This window comes from Euprymna scolopes, chromosome 2 (assembly GCF_053919585.1).
Source record: "Euprymna scolopes isolate OS-2025 chromosome 2, ASM5391958v1, whole genome shotgun sequence".
NCBI classification, from domain to species: domain Eukaryota; kingdom Metazoa; phylum Mollusca; class Cephalopoda; order Sepiida; family Sepiolidae; genus Euprymna; species Euprymna scolopes.
In genome coordinates, this window is record NC_136483.1 from 170,232,547 (window position 1) to 170,248,787 (window position 16,241).

Consider the following 16,241-nt stretch of genomic DNA (forward strand, 5'->3'; position numbering starts at 1 on the left):
CTGAAAATGAATTGCAATAACTCGGTTATGTTTCTGTACTTTATTCTAAAAAAAAAAACGAGCCATTTGTTCAATGCTTTCTTTATGATTTAAAATAATTATGATTTAAAATAAAGTCTGTTTCAGATAATTTATTTACTGCGTTTTGTGATTAAAATGTTTTTGTTTAATAATAGTTTTTTAAATAGTTAGCATTGAAAATGTTTTTTATAGTTTACTTGCTTTTTTAATTGTTTAATAGTGTTTGCTTTTTAATAGAAATGTAACAATATATATATACATACATACATGCATACATACATACATACACACATACATACACACATACATACACACACATACATGCATACATACATACATACATACAATGAGCAGCAAAAGTGTTTAGTACATCGTTTTTTTTCGTATTTCTCAAAAAATATCAAGTTGATTTGAATGAAATTTGCGAGCAATCTTTGAACAAATATTTATCTAAAAATTAAACGGAAATGTAGATATATTTAGTTGACAAATATTATTAACAAAAAAAATCAAATTACCCATTTGCAAAAGTATTTAACACATTGTTATATTGCTCACTATATATATATATATATATATATATATATATATATATATATATATATATATATATTAAAAATCATAATAGTGGAATTTTGGTACCTGCATACTACGATTGTATAAACTCGGTAAAAATCCCCTCAATTTCTTTCTTACGAATACATTCTATAGCTTAAGAGAGAGACAAGGGGTAGACGATATAATTTTATGTTTTTAAATGATTAAACTTGTTTATGGATACGTATTTTGTGATTTCTCTCCTTCAAATTTTCTCATCGTGAGCTGAAACAAATAATACAGAATAAAACTCGACCTGATTTCCTGCAGTCGAGAAAATATATTTATTTTTAAATCCTTTTAAAGTGGCTAAAAAAAACAGGGGTTCCTTTTTTCGGGGCCAACAAAGGAAGAAGGAGTACAATTTCGATTTTTCAACGGATGCGAACACACAGACACAGCAAAGTACAACGTTCATAGTTCTTCTCCTGTGTGTTTGGGTGGTTATTTCAGTAAAATGACTTTTCTTTTTTTTTTCTTTTTTTAATTTTTATTTATTTATTTATTTATTTATTTTAGACAAATCTGTCTGGATTTTACTCCAGTCCCAACATCTTAGGTTCCAAGATTGTTAATGGGCGATCTGTAAACGGTAATAACACTCTTAGACGAAACGTGGAAAAAAAAAGAGAAAAAAAATAACACGTTAGAAATACAGAAAGAAATTAAACTTCATCTTATTAAAATAATCAAACGTGATCACGCGTGTGACAAAACCTCGCTATTTGGATTATTCGGACTATTTTTCTTATCTGAGCGTTATTTTCACAACGTTTCGGCCGATGTGACCGTCGACCTTTTTCACGTGTATCGTTTCGAATGGTAAATATGTGACATCCGGTAAAATTCAGCTGCAAGTTGTTATCTTCTGGAGGTTTAAGTTTCAATCCTCATTTCGGGCGATAGTGGCGTGTTACTTAGGACTTCTATCTAGTTAAGGTTGACGTAACGAGAGCATTCTACCCTCGTGTATCTAAAAATTAAACGGAAATGTAGATATATTTAGTTGACAAATCAAATCAAATTACCCATATGCAAAAGTATTTAACACATTGTTATATTGCTCACTATATATATATATATATATATATATATATATATATATATATATATATATATATATATATATATGATTAGTTTTTTTGGAAAAAGAATTCCAGCAGAGTGCTCAATTAAAAGGAAAATCCAAATTTTAAGAGCGTACTTATATTTTGTGTACAGAAAGTTGTTAGTTGAGACAGGTCATTGGTACCGTCGGTTTCAAGCCCGATAATAAGGCCCGTTTAAGGTATCCTTATCAAGCTCTCTTCAGCCAATATTCGTCTCTCTCTCTCTCTCTCTCTCTCTATATATATATATATATATATATATATATATATATATATATATATATATATATATATATATATATATATATTAAAAATCATAATAGTGGAATTTTGGTACCTGCATACTACGATTGTATAAACTCGGTGAAAATCCCCTCAATTTCTTTCTTACGAATACATTCTATAGCTTAAGAGAGAGACAGGGGGTAGACGATATAATTTTATGTTTTTAAATGATTAAACTTTTTTTTATGGATACGTATTTTGTGATTTCTCTCCTTTAAATGTTCTCAGGGAGCTGAAACAAATAATACAGAATAAAACTCGACCTGATTTCCTGCAGTCGAGAAAATATATTTATTTTTAAATCCTTTTAAAGTGGATAAAAAAAAAACAGGGGTTCCTTTCGAAATATATTCCGTTCGAAATTCCCGAGTTCGACAAGGTACACTTGAAGAAATTAAATTCTATCGGTTAAAATTTTGTGGAAATAGAACGCCAAGTTAGAACAGTAATCCGAATAATTCAAATGATAAAAATTATCAATTGATTAATATGCATATAGTTTATGTGTTGCTCTTGAGGTTTGGGTTAAAGAAACCCCTAGAAGCATTTCGTATACAAGATAATAAGCAAGCAAGCAAGAATCACGACTTTATTAAATAGAATCTATATTATACAAGAATACAAAAAAGCATTGGAAATGCAAAAGGATATAGGGATGGTATGCCAAAAAGTATACAAACAAGATAGCTATGAATGGCTAGGCACATGGAAATAGAATTGCATCCAAAGTATAGCCCTATAGCTTTTCTCCAATCTTCATTCCGTCCCATCATTACGGTTGTAAAAAGCTATAGGGCTATACTTTGGATGCAATACTATTTCCATGTGCCTAGCCATTCATAGCTATCTTGTTTGTATACTTTTTGGCATACCATCCCTATATCCTTTTGCATTTCCAATGCTTTTTTATTCTTGTTAATTAGTATTTTTACTTACATATTTATAATAGCTTGTGCATGAGGCAGCTTTTTTCCCCTTGGGATCCCTGTTATACCGTGCTTTTGAGTCAGCACGTGAGGCAGCCTTCTTTTTTCTGGTTCTTTGTTATAAAGAGCACGTGAGGCAGCTTTTTTCCCTCTGAATCCCTGTTATACCGTGCTTTTGAGTCAGCACGTGAGGCAGCCTTCTTTTGGGGGGGGGTTCTTTGTTATAAAGAGCACGTGAGGCAGCTTTTTTCTCCTCAGAATCCCTGTTATACCGTGCTTTTGAGTCAGCACGTGAGGCAGCCTTCTTTTTTCTGGTTCTTTGTTATAAAGAGCACGTGAGGCAGTTTTTTCCCCTCGAGATCCCTGTTATACCGTGCTTTTGAGTCAGCACGTGAGGCAGCCTTCTTTGCCTCAGGATTTGCATGATACTTAATTTTTATTATTTCAGCATTTTTCTGATAGTATTCTTTTTGCTCAGATAATATCTTGACTTTGTTTTTTTCATAGTCTATATTTCTCTGAGCTTTTTTACTACGTGCTGACTTTGGCATTTTTTATTAAATGTAAACATATAACACTTATGTGTATCTTACTATAATATCACTTATCTTATAGCAAGACAACTCTCGTAGAATCGAGATACTGCCCCGTCACCAATAGTTAAAGTGTGGAACGGTATATACACCAATAGTGTAGTTGTTATCTTTATATGAAGTCCTAATCAGTGACAGTGTGAGGTTACTTGGTTAATTTATTGCAGTTTATTTTAGAAAACTTACTTGTTTTTATTAGTAGATTGTGTATAGTAGCCACAATATCTAGTTATTTTTGTGGCTAGTGCTTGGATTTTGATTCTTTTTGGTCAGCTTCCAGTGAGTTCTTAGAAGATGACTTTCTTGCAGTTTCTTTTGCGGTTAATTTAACTTATTTCCTTTGGCGTTTGGTGAGTTCTTAGAAGAACTGGTCTGATCTACTTTTCTAAGCGAGCGAAGAGATTCAGCTGCATTTAACAATGGTTGCTATAGTGTATTTTTGCGCATGCGTGAGAATTTCAAGTTTCCTCCTTATTTTTCAATAGTTTGACAGTAGTCATGTGTCTTTCTGCCAAGAGCGACAGACGTCAGTGTTAGCCGTGATCGTCTAGAGGTTAGGACCCCACGTTGTGGCCGTGCTAACCTAGGTTCGAATCCTGGTCACAGCATTGGCATTTTGTACATATTTCACAGTCCAAAATCTGAAGAATTATTTGTTTTTATAACATTGTTTTTGACGTCGTACTTGCTGATAGGTTACTCTTATAACAATTTTGATCAACTGAGATAAAGATTTCGTGGTTTCATTAACGCTGGTGGGTTACTGTTTAAAGAAAAAATCTTAACGTTCACCTCAAATATTCAGCGTCCAAGAAATATAGACCACTGGCAAACTGGAACGTCTGTGAGCATCCGGTGTATTATTTGGAGCTGTCCCTTTTGAGAGAAGTTCCGTGTTCGAAGTGGTCTGTCTACATTGGGTATATAGTGTTTAAAACTTGTTATTACACGTAATCTTATTTAATTATGGAGTTAGCTAAAAAGCGATGGGTCACTGCACTTCTCCGTGTAAAGAGCAGTCGATTGATGCTTGAACTGTTGTCAGAGACTGTTCGTACACCGAGATACATCGTCTCAAAAGAAAGAAGAAAGAAGAAGAAAGAAGAAAGAAGAACAATTGGCCATTTTTGTACCCTTTTTTTTTTTTTTTTTTGCTTTCTTTTGACATTTTAACCGATCTTATGACACTCGCTGGATTCGTAAGACGCTTCTCTTTAAGAATATGTGCTTTTTGAAACTTATAAGTTGATTTTAGTTGAGATTTGGATAGTTTTGTATTGTAGACGTATATAGGCGTGTACGGGCCATCCCTATATAGAGAGTGCTACCGCCTCTCTGATATAGCAATTTTAATTATAACTAGCTGGACGCCCGGCGTTGCCCAGTCGTACAATACGCTTAAACATGATATTTTAATTTATGCAGATTGCGTATGTATTATTATAGAATCAACCCTCTGTTGAATATTATATGTTACGAGGAATAATTTGTCCGGTGAACTAATTCGCAATAAATAAATAAATAAATAAATAAATAATAAATAATAATGATAATGTTGTTCATCAAATTCCGTCTGTATTTGTTTACGATATCACGTCAGCTGATATTTGGGCTTGACGATAGATAAATAAAAGAAAATAATTTTTACAGGGGAACATTTTACGTTATACCGGCCAAGGTTACACCGGTGTAACGTAAAATATTCACCTGCAAAATTCTTATTATCTGTAAGAGAAGAAAGACTGCTTTTAAGATCGGATTTTTTCGATTTTCGATATTTATCGGATGAATTTCTGTACAAAGCATATCTAAGAACACTACCAGAAATATAAATTACCTTTGTATGAAATTTGAAAAAGATAGACTCAGACATTTCGGAACCTATGATGAAGTAACTAACACGCACACACAAAGTGACTTTTATATGATAGTAGAGATACAGATAGCGATTATAATGTAATAAGGTCGTCCGACACTAAGGTAAACCCCACGATATTATTGTGATATGGATCTGTTTTTTAAAAAAAAAACTTAGAAACACGTTGTGGTCAAACAAACAAAAACTTAGGAGAAAACATGTATAACTTTGTTGTATGGATATAAGTTCAAGTAATAAATACAGTAAAATAAACTGTCCAGCGGAAACACATTATTATGATGTTTTTTTTTATCAAAATCATATACACTTATATGAGTTCACTGTTAACGTAATTTAACAATAGATATAGTTAGGAGGGTCAACTTTCAAAACCTGAAGCAGAATTCTGTGAACAATTTACAGCATTATATATATATATATATATATATATATATATATTGTGTACAGAAAGTTGTTAGTTGAGACAGATCATTGGTACCGTCGGTTTCAAGCCCGATAATAAGGCCCGTTTAAGGTATCCTTATCAAGCTCTCTTGGCGAATATTGGCTGAAGATAGCTTGATAAGGATACCTTAAACGGGCCTTATTATCGGGCTTGAAACCGACGGTACCAATGATCTGTCTTAACTAACAATTTTCTGTACACAAAATATAAATACGCTCTTAAAATTTGGATTTTCCTTTTAACTGAGCACTCTGCTGGAATTCTTTTTCCCCAAAAAACTAATCATATACATATATATATATATATATATATATATATACATATATATATATATATATATATATATATACATATATATATATACAGAGAGAGGGGGAGAGAGAGACAGAGAAAGAGAGAGAGAAAGTAGACGAAACACATGTATATGGATAACTGTACTTTATCTATAATCAAATATGTGTATCACGAAAATATAGGAGAGGCGACATAATGTATGTAAGGAAGGCAACTCTCACACATTTAGGAAGTAAATCACCGTGGTGAATTCATGAGCTGATATTATCGACACAAAATAACATCAAAATTAAATATATTTTTATAATATTTAAAAAAAAAACATCAACCGCGAAGAGACCGGAACTCTTGGTCCTTGGATTGGTAAACGAATTATTAATTTTATAAACAATAAAATTAAAACTTGACTATCAAACTCCTATCAAACTCCTCCGCCAATTTTGGATCTAAGCATTTGAAATTTTAGATGTAGGTTACTTAGACGTGGCTCTAATATTTTAATTTGATGTGAGCACAAAACAATAGATATTCAGGGGTCAAAACTGGGGTCAAAGTTTAAAAATTTGACCTCTGCGATCTCAACCAAATTACTCAGCCAAGTTTTAGTATAAACATTTGAAATTTTACATAAAGTGTTTTTAAGCATAAGGAAAATTTGTAATCGGTCCTTGGCCGAAAATTCGGCTGCCTAGAGGTCAAAGTTCGAAAGAGTTTACCTTTGCTATCTCTAGCAAATTATTCAGCCAATTTTGGGTCTAAACATTTGAAATTTTACACAAAGGTTACCAAGACATGCAGAAAGCTTTTTAATCAGTTTTGCGGCGAAAATTTCGCTGCCAAAAGGTCAAAGTTGAAACAATTGACCATTGTAGCTCTATCAAACTCCTCTGCCAATTTGAGTCTAAACACTTGAATTTTTAGATGTAGGTTACCTGGACATGAGTCAAACTTTTTAATATATATATACATACGCACATAAAGTTATGAACACTACACATGGCCCGAACAAACCGGGTTGAACTGCTAGTACATATATATACATATATATATATACATATATATGTGTGTGTGTGTGTGTGTGTGTGTGTGTGTGTGTGTGTGTGTGTGTGTGTGTGTGTGTACTAGCAAAAGTACCCGTCGTTGACTGGGTTAAAAACAGCCTACAGAAAATGGACTCTGATTTATTAAAGTATGATAGGTTGTGAAAAGGAAGGGTTGTAAACAGATAGCTTCGAATTTGGGGGTATCAAAACCAAAGCAAAATATGATGAAAGTAAAAATAAAATAGATAAACCCCATAATTTATTATACCATACCTGTTCACACTGAAAAACTTATCACAATATTCTGTGGATCTATATTAAAAAACTTTGTTAAACTTTCTGACATATTTCCATTCTATGGAGGTCACCCCATAATTTTATTATACCATATTTCTTCAAACTGAAACATAATTATCAAAGTATACTTACGCAGATAGATATGAAAAGTCTTTTATTAAAATTTTATTATATCATCCCTATTTAAGTTAAAATATACTTATCAAAGTATTATTATGTACATCTGTATCAAAAACACTTATAAACGTTATTTTTTTTCAGTTTTAAATATTTTATTTCCATGCTTTGTGGACCAGGCGCGTACGCAGACCCCACAATTTTAATGAATCATCATTATGCCAGATTAAACATACCCATTCCTGTGTCTCGATACATCTTCTATCATTATATGTGATCGGTTTTCTATAATAGTCAATCATATAGGAACCTATTCGTGACCAGATACACACAGACGTTCAGCTTTATATTATATATATATATATATATATATATATATATATATATATATATATATATATATATATATATATATATGAATAAGGGAGTCGTCACCAACAATGTGTATTTTTTAACATTATTTTATTATTCTGTGTCTTGGTTTTTCATTGGGAATTATGTTTGGATCATTGTAATAATGTTTTTAAGTCATTTAAGTCGTTTTTACGCGCGTTTCAGACGTTCTGTGATGCGTCCTCGTCAGAAATTAATGAAAAACCAAGACACGGAGTAATAAAATAATGTTAAAAAATACACATTGTTGATGACTACTCCCTTATTTAAATATACATCTTTCTTTCGTTGGAATTTCTTAATCCATTTTACATAAATATATATATATATATATATATATATATATATATATATATATATATATATATATATATATATATATATCTTACACGAATACACATTCTCTCTTTCTTCCTTATCATCCTCTCTCACTATCTTTCTTTTATTCCTCTCTCTCTCCCTCTCTCTCTCAGTATGTCTCTCTCTTTCTCTCTGTTTATCTCTCTCTTAATTTCTCTCTCTCTCTCTCTCTCTCTCTCTCTCTCTCTCTTAAATCATAACAGCAATACTAGTGTTATAAAAACTGTATGCAACCAGGAAAGCACACAAAATCGGGATGGTGGATTCTTTGAAACATTCCATGTGAAAAATCATGTTTCCATTTACGCTGATTCATTTTCACAAAATTGTAATACAATCAAACGCTATTACAAACTGTTTTTCAGAAATTAAAACAAAATTAGACAATTCATACAAACTAGCAGATTCCTGATCGGTACTACTTCGATTATTCAATTAACTTTTCTCACCTTGAGTGTTGTTCTCACAACGTTTCGGCCGATGCAATCTCCGACCATCTTTAAGTATATCTTGTCGAACTCTGGTCTATTAAACTCAAGGATTTGCACAGAGTTTTTAATCTTTATTTGATCTATGATTGTAGCATGTTTTCATTCTATTAGTCACGACTGAGTAAAAATCTTAAATGATTCGCAATTATATTTGTAGTGTCGCCTTCACTGAGGATTGAACCTACAACCCCCAGAAGCGTGGCATTTGAATTAAATTTTATTTAATACTTTACCTGTTATGCCACATGTTCTTGTAGAATAAGACTTGATAAAAACATTAGTTTGAATAATCCAGTTAATACAAACTAGCAGAACCTGTGGAAAATCCACGGTAGGTGCATTTTTTTTTAAATAAAATGAATAAAAAAGTAAAATAAAACAAATAATGACGAATTTAAAACGATTTCTTAACAAATTCCTTTTTAACCTTTTTTTTAAGCGAAACAAAACTTAAAGTAAAATGACTTTTAAGTATTTCACACACACACACACACACACAATATATATATATATATATATATATATATATACCTAATTAAATTATAGACAAGAAAAACTAAATAGAGGTATGTATGAATTTTTCAGTTGATAGTTTCCCTATTAAACTGGCAAATAAATTCATATATACCTATCTTTATTTTATCTTGTCTATAATTGTATTTTGCTATGCACCACCCCATGTGTTGAGCTCTTTATTTTTAGATATGTTTCTATATAAAGAATTTATTCAGATTCTTTAACCCGATTCGATATGTATATATATATATATATATATATATATATATATATTTATTCATTTATTTATTTATATTTATATAAATTATGTGAATTTAGACCGCATTTTATTTATTTATTTATTTATTTATTTATTTAAAGAAAAAGTGTTTAAAAATAACAGCTTCTGTTCAATTACACTTTTTTTAATTTAAAATAAAAGTTTTCTTAATATCAAAAAATATGTAAGTTCCAGAGGTATCATGAACGTTCTCGATTCTCAGTCGAATTATGATCCGGCGAGAGAAAATTGCCCATTAATTTGCCTCCGAGACCGATGATGATTCCACGCAGAATTGAAAACGCTCGTATCACTTATGGCGATTGCATAAAATGTTTAGGTAATAAGATGTGGCCCTTTTTTCTAACACATTTCTTCTTTAGAAAATTCAAGATATCTTCGATATGTTTCTCTTAAAGTAAGTAAAGAAATCTGAATTTTATTTTCATGCATATATGTGTGTGTGTGTGTGTGTGTGTGTGCGTGTGTGTGTGTGTGTGTGCGTGTGTGTGTGTGTGCGTGTGTGTGTGTGTGTGTGTGCGTGTGTGTGTGTGTGTGCGCGTGTGTGTGTGTGTGTGTGTGTGTGTGTGTGTGTGTGTGTGTGTGTGTGTGTGTGTGTGTGTGTGTGTGTGTGTGTGTGTGTGTGTGTGTGTGCGTGCGTTCGTGTTCTAAACGGTAGAATGGTGTGTATTGCGATTTTTTAATTTAAATTTATGCGTCTCTATCGTTCCGTAAAACGAAAACGCCTATGGTTTATGAAACCTGAAAACGTGAAAAGTCGGTTGGTGATGCTGCTGGGTGGGGACGTATAGAAATCTTATCCGATTCTTTTAAGTACAAATCAGAAAGTGAATTGCGAAACATTCACAACGATTTGGTTCGTTTCAGATTTTGCATCGTTTTTTTTTTTTTTACTTGAGTAAGAAGAGGCTCTATCATCCATTTTCTTACTTTCTCATTTTACGAAAAAAAAATAGGTGCTAGGTTTAAGGCCCTCCCCTAACGCCTAGCCAATATAGGTACACCTCTACCTCTTCTCTCTCTTTCTGTATATGTATATATATATATATATATATACACACACACATATATATATATATATATATATATATATATATATATATACTACTAAACCACCCGACGTTGCTCAGTCGCAAATATTCTTAAATATTATATTTTAAATTAGGCAGATTTCATATTTATTATTATAGAGTCAATTCTGTATCGATTATTATATTGTATCCGATATATAGTAGCGATTTCGAGAAGTAAATAAAATGACTTGGGTGCCATCAGCTAGAATTGAGATCAAAACGTACAACTCACTAGTCTCATTGCCTTGCGTCTGAGCCACGCTCATACGTATATGGTTAAAAAATAATGTTGATTTGTGCATGCAAACAGTTTTAGTCGATTTACCCTGACAAAGTCAACTTTTATTTTAATTTTGAACCCTTCGAAACCATTTTGCATGCTAAAAACCAAATCGAAAGTGTATCAACAATCCATACACACACACGCGCGTTCGCGCGCGAAGGCGCCAAAAAGAAAATCCGCACTTGTAATTTTTTTCAAAAACTGCAAATTTAAGCTTAATTTAATGTAACTGTTTAAACAAACTATACCTCATTTGATTGGTCTTTAATTCTTCTATAATTTTACCTGCTCATATTTGACTTTTAATTGAAACATTCTTGTGTTCACGTCAATTTGAAAAAAATAACTTCAAATTGAGGAGGCAAAAAGAAAGTCAGCACAATGGAAAATTGTTATTTAAATGTAACTTTAGGACATTAATGCAACTCAAATACGAAAGGAACACAATGAACTAGTTAATATTTAGTAGCATATGCCTTCTGCAATTTGGCAGCTTCCAATCATTTGGAAATTCCTTGAATTAGACTGCAGCAATAATCCGGGGAAAGGGCATCCCACTTTTCTTTAATTTTTGTCCAAAGTTCTTCCAAATTTGAAACGTTTTCATTGTGTAGTTATTGCTTGATGTAATGCCATACGTTTTCGATAGGATTGAGGTCTGGAGATTGTGCAGGCCAATCCAAACACGGAATATCATGCTCTTCCATAAACCTCTTGACATCGCCAGCTGTATGAATGGGAGCATAATCCTGCATGAAGATGGGATTATTATCCAAATTCCGACCAAATTATAGGTAGAAAATGATCAGTCAGCATATTAATATACTTGGTTGAATTAATTCGACCTTGCAAGCGAACTATAGGCTCTGGACCACCTTGCAGCGTTGAAACTGAGCACCTACAATTAAATTCTTCGTCTTTCCTCTGACAGACGTACTGCTTGCCATCACTGCCTAGCCTATTTAACTTTTTTTCGTTGCTAAAAAGCATTTTTGACCAATATGAAGAGTCATGATCTTCATTGCATCTGACGAGGTCAAGACGGCGTTTTCTGCCCTTTACAGAAATCATAGGCTTGCCTCTTGCAACATATCCTCGCAAATTAAATTCCTTTAATCTGTTCTTGACAGTAGAAAGAGGGCACTTTTTAACAAGATTGCACTGTTGTTGGATTTGGGGAGCCGTTTCTAAGCACATTTCAATCTCTAGCCGATTGCTCGATTGGATAAACCATAAGGGTGGAGATTAATGAGCTCCTGACGATTACTAAGAGAAAGCCGTGGCATATGGACTAAATGTTACGTTCTATAAACGCGAACAACAATTACGATTAGAGATGCTTTGTTGGCTGTTGGTGGATATTTTAAACTTATTTAGGAGCGATAATTTACGCTGGTTTTAAGCGAATTTGTTGTTGCGAACTTTCTTTCTGCCTCTTCAATTTGAAGTTATTCTTTTAAATTGACGTGAACACTAGAATATTTCAATCAAAAGTCAAATATGAGCAGGTAAAATTATAGAGGAATAAATAGCGAATCATGTGAGGTATATGTTGTTTAAACTGTTACATTAAATTAAGCTTTAATTTGCAGTTTTTGAAAAAAATTACAAGTTCATACTTTCTTTTTGCCATCACAGTATAAAGATATTTCTGTGCGCTACAGCTTTTTATCTTAAAATCTACGCCATTGTGCAGAATGTAGGAACTATGAATAGAATTCTGCGTAATAGTGTAAACAACCAACTATTTAATAAGAAACCATAAAAAATAAATAAGTACTTAATTGACGCCTCTTGTTCAGAGGGATATGCAAATGAGTTACACTTTATGTAGTTGCTCACATATTAATGACGGTATATTAAAAGGTTCATTTTAACAATTTTAGAATGGAAAACTAGGGTTTTAATATCAATGTCAGTGCGACAAACATCTCAACTGTATAGGTATATAAACCATAGATAGGTGTAAGAAGGGCAATATATATACATATATATATATATATATATACATATATATATGTATATATATATAAGGAACTTATATATAGAGAGAGAAAGGGAGAGAAATAGAGAAAAAAACGAAAGAACCATAGGAGTATAAGAAATCTATAGCAATGGAGAGAAACCGGATGTTCCATTGCTCTGAGGTATGAACAAAAAATGGAGAAACGAAAGAAGGTCTTTATTTTATTTAACTTCGTATATCAATTTATTTTCAAGATAATCACAATATAAATTAATAAATATGAACATACAGTTTGATATCACCGGAATGGTGAGGTGGGTTAATATTCCGAGAATATATCTCTTTTTCGAAAGAAAAAGGAACCAAGAACGTACTTAAAAAAAAGAAAACCATTGGAATATCATCATACGTTTTTTTTTTTCTTCTTTTTTGCGAGCGTTCTTAGGTCCGTTTTCTTTTGAAAAAGAATTACCGGAAGAGTTTGGTAGAGTTTTCACAGGTCAAATCTTTCAACTTTTACCCCTTTACAGTTAAATGTATGGTCGAAAACCGATTAAAAAGTTTTTACCTAGCCTTAATACGCCTTATTTCAAATCTCGAGTCTGTAGACTGAAAATTGACAGAGTATTTTGGTAGGGAAATGTACGCACACAGACACACACACAGAGACAATTTCACATTTATAAAATTCATAGATTGTAACCAATACATAGTAATGATTTTAAAAGTAAAAAAAAAAAAAATGACTGCGCCACAACTGAGAATCGAAATCAAAATGTTTAGTTTACGACTTATTTTTACGTGATTTTGATTTGATGTTTTTTTTTATTCTTTTTTATTTTTTCTTACTTTTTATTTATGTTCTAATCTTTCAGCAAAGCAAACTTATCAAAAAGCTCTATACGGTTAAGTGGAGCAATTCATATAATAAATAATATGTGATAAATAAAAAGTTTATGTAACTTTTATTTTTTATCTTTCATTATATATAGAACCTTAATTGTTGCCCGCTGCCAGGCATGGCAATATTCCTCTCCTCATAATATGAAAAGGTTTGGAACCTTTTTAATTTTTGCACTTTAATTTTTCTTGCCTGATGATATCTAATATGATTGAAACCTCGTAGCAAGATATGACTGTATTTACATAAAGAATAATAAAAAAATATATAAAATTTGCTCTGTTTGATTGAACACTATCAACGATCCTTGTTGAAATTGAATTATTTTCAATCTTTGAATATCTTCCCACCGGAAATATATATATATATATATATATATATATATATATATATATATATATATATATATATATATATATATATATATATATATATATACGCACTTTCTAGAAATGTTTTCACCGCTAAAGATCAACAGCTCTACTGGAATCCTGTCCAAACCTGGGGTTTCTCAGTATAATTCTCTTGATGGGGGATGGTGCATTTCGTTTGATCAAACGTGGCGTCCAGCGTAATTTCCTCAATAATATTGCATTGAGGCAAACTTGAAATCCATGCTTCATCTATAACAGATGGATTATCAAACAGACCTGTAAAATGCTCCTCCCATCGCGCCATGATGCCGGCTGTATGCTTGATCAAAGCAGCCATCTTTAGATTTTAAAGGAAAGATAGATGAAAATTGTGGTTCATATGCTTGTTTGTTTTTGCATATTTACGATCAAAATCCTTTTGTATTACACATAGACATGTCAGCCTACCATTTATTCTTTATCTGACGAAGCTTGCGTTGCAGCTTTCGTTTTGCGTCATTGCAAACGTCCTCTACTTTTCCTGCGTCTTAATCAGAAGAACTTAGACGTTGATCGTGGGCTCTTTTCTTCTCTTTAATAAGACTGGAGATAACAATATCATTTTCATCAAACAAGTTTCTGCGTTTGTTTTCTTTAAGACCCAAACATTCAACCCCAGTGCTGTACACTTTTGATTTGAATTTGTCCTGTGTTCCGTCAAATATGATATCATTGAATTATATCTTTATATTCTAACGCATTCCACACTTTTCAGCTTAGAGACATCTATGCGTTTTGACACTTTAACAGAGCCTGACTTTCTTCCTGATCTGCATCTTGAGCTTCGCACGAACAAGTTTGTTGTCAGTTCCACACCTAGCACTTCACACTCCTAGCACATAACTTTAACTGAACACATATCTTAAAGATCACGTATCCGTGTGATGATATAGTCCAGAATGTTCTCATTCTTATTCCTAGAGTGTATTCATGTTGCTTTGTGAATAAGCTTTTGTCAGTGGACGGTGCATATTCTAATTTTTGTCGTATGGCACTGTAGTAATGTCGGTGAAGATAAGGTTTTTACAAAGCGAAAGGACAGAAGTCTCAATGTTGTGACTATATAGGGATCACGTTGCTTGAAGCTGTGGGTAAAATGCTGGCAAAGGTTCTGATGAACCGATTACTTATGTATATTTGCCCGTGCATCATTCACAAATGACTGTGGGACAATTGACATGATTTTCTCTGCTCGCGAATTAATGGAAAAATGCAAGGAGCAACAAGCTTTTTGCTGACCTAACTAAAGCTGTTGACATCATCAATCGTGATGCACTCTGGATTATTCTAGGCAAACAATGTCCTGTCTTTTCTGTGGAAATGCTTAAAAAGTTGCATCAACAAATGAAGATAAGCATCCACGTATTTTCGAACTTCTGGTAGGCTTTTCAAAATTCGAGGTTTGAGTGAAAATTTAAAAACCGTCCACACTTGTGAATTGTTATGTACATATGATGCAGTTCTTACTGTCCACATGAGGGAGAATGTGCAGCTTACAATGGATAAATTCTCAAATGCTTGCAAAGCTTTATGGCTAACCATTAACTTGAGAAAAACCATCGTTAGGTATTTACCTCCAACTAGCGTGCCATATGTGGAACCAATTATTTTGGTCAACGGGAAGAGGTTGAAGGTTATTGATGCCTTTAAATATCATGGTAGTTTGATGAGCAAAGATGGAACATTAGATGCTGATATAATTCACAGGCCAGCGCAGGCTTGTTCTGCTTTTATTAAACTAGAAAACGTGTCTCGTCGGATAGAGGAATCTACGTGAAGAAAAAGATGAGTGCGTATGAGGTATTTGCCCTGACTTGTCTACTGTATGCATAGGAAACATGGACTACATACTAGAGAAGTATTCTTTCCGATTCCGATACAATTACCGATTTTTTATAAATTTCTAAATATTTAATTATAAAAGCGTTATTTTTTTCCGGATTACCGTAAAACCACATC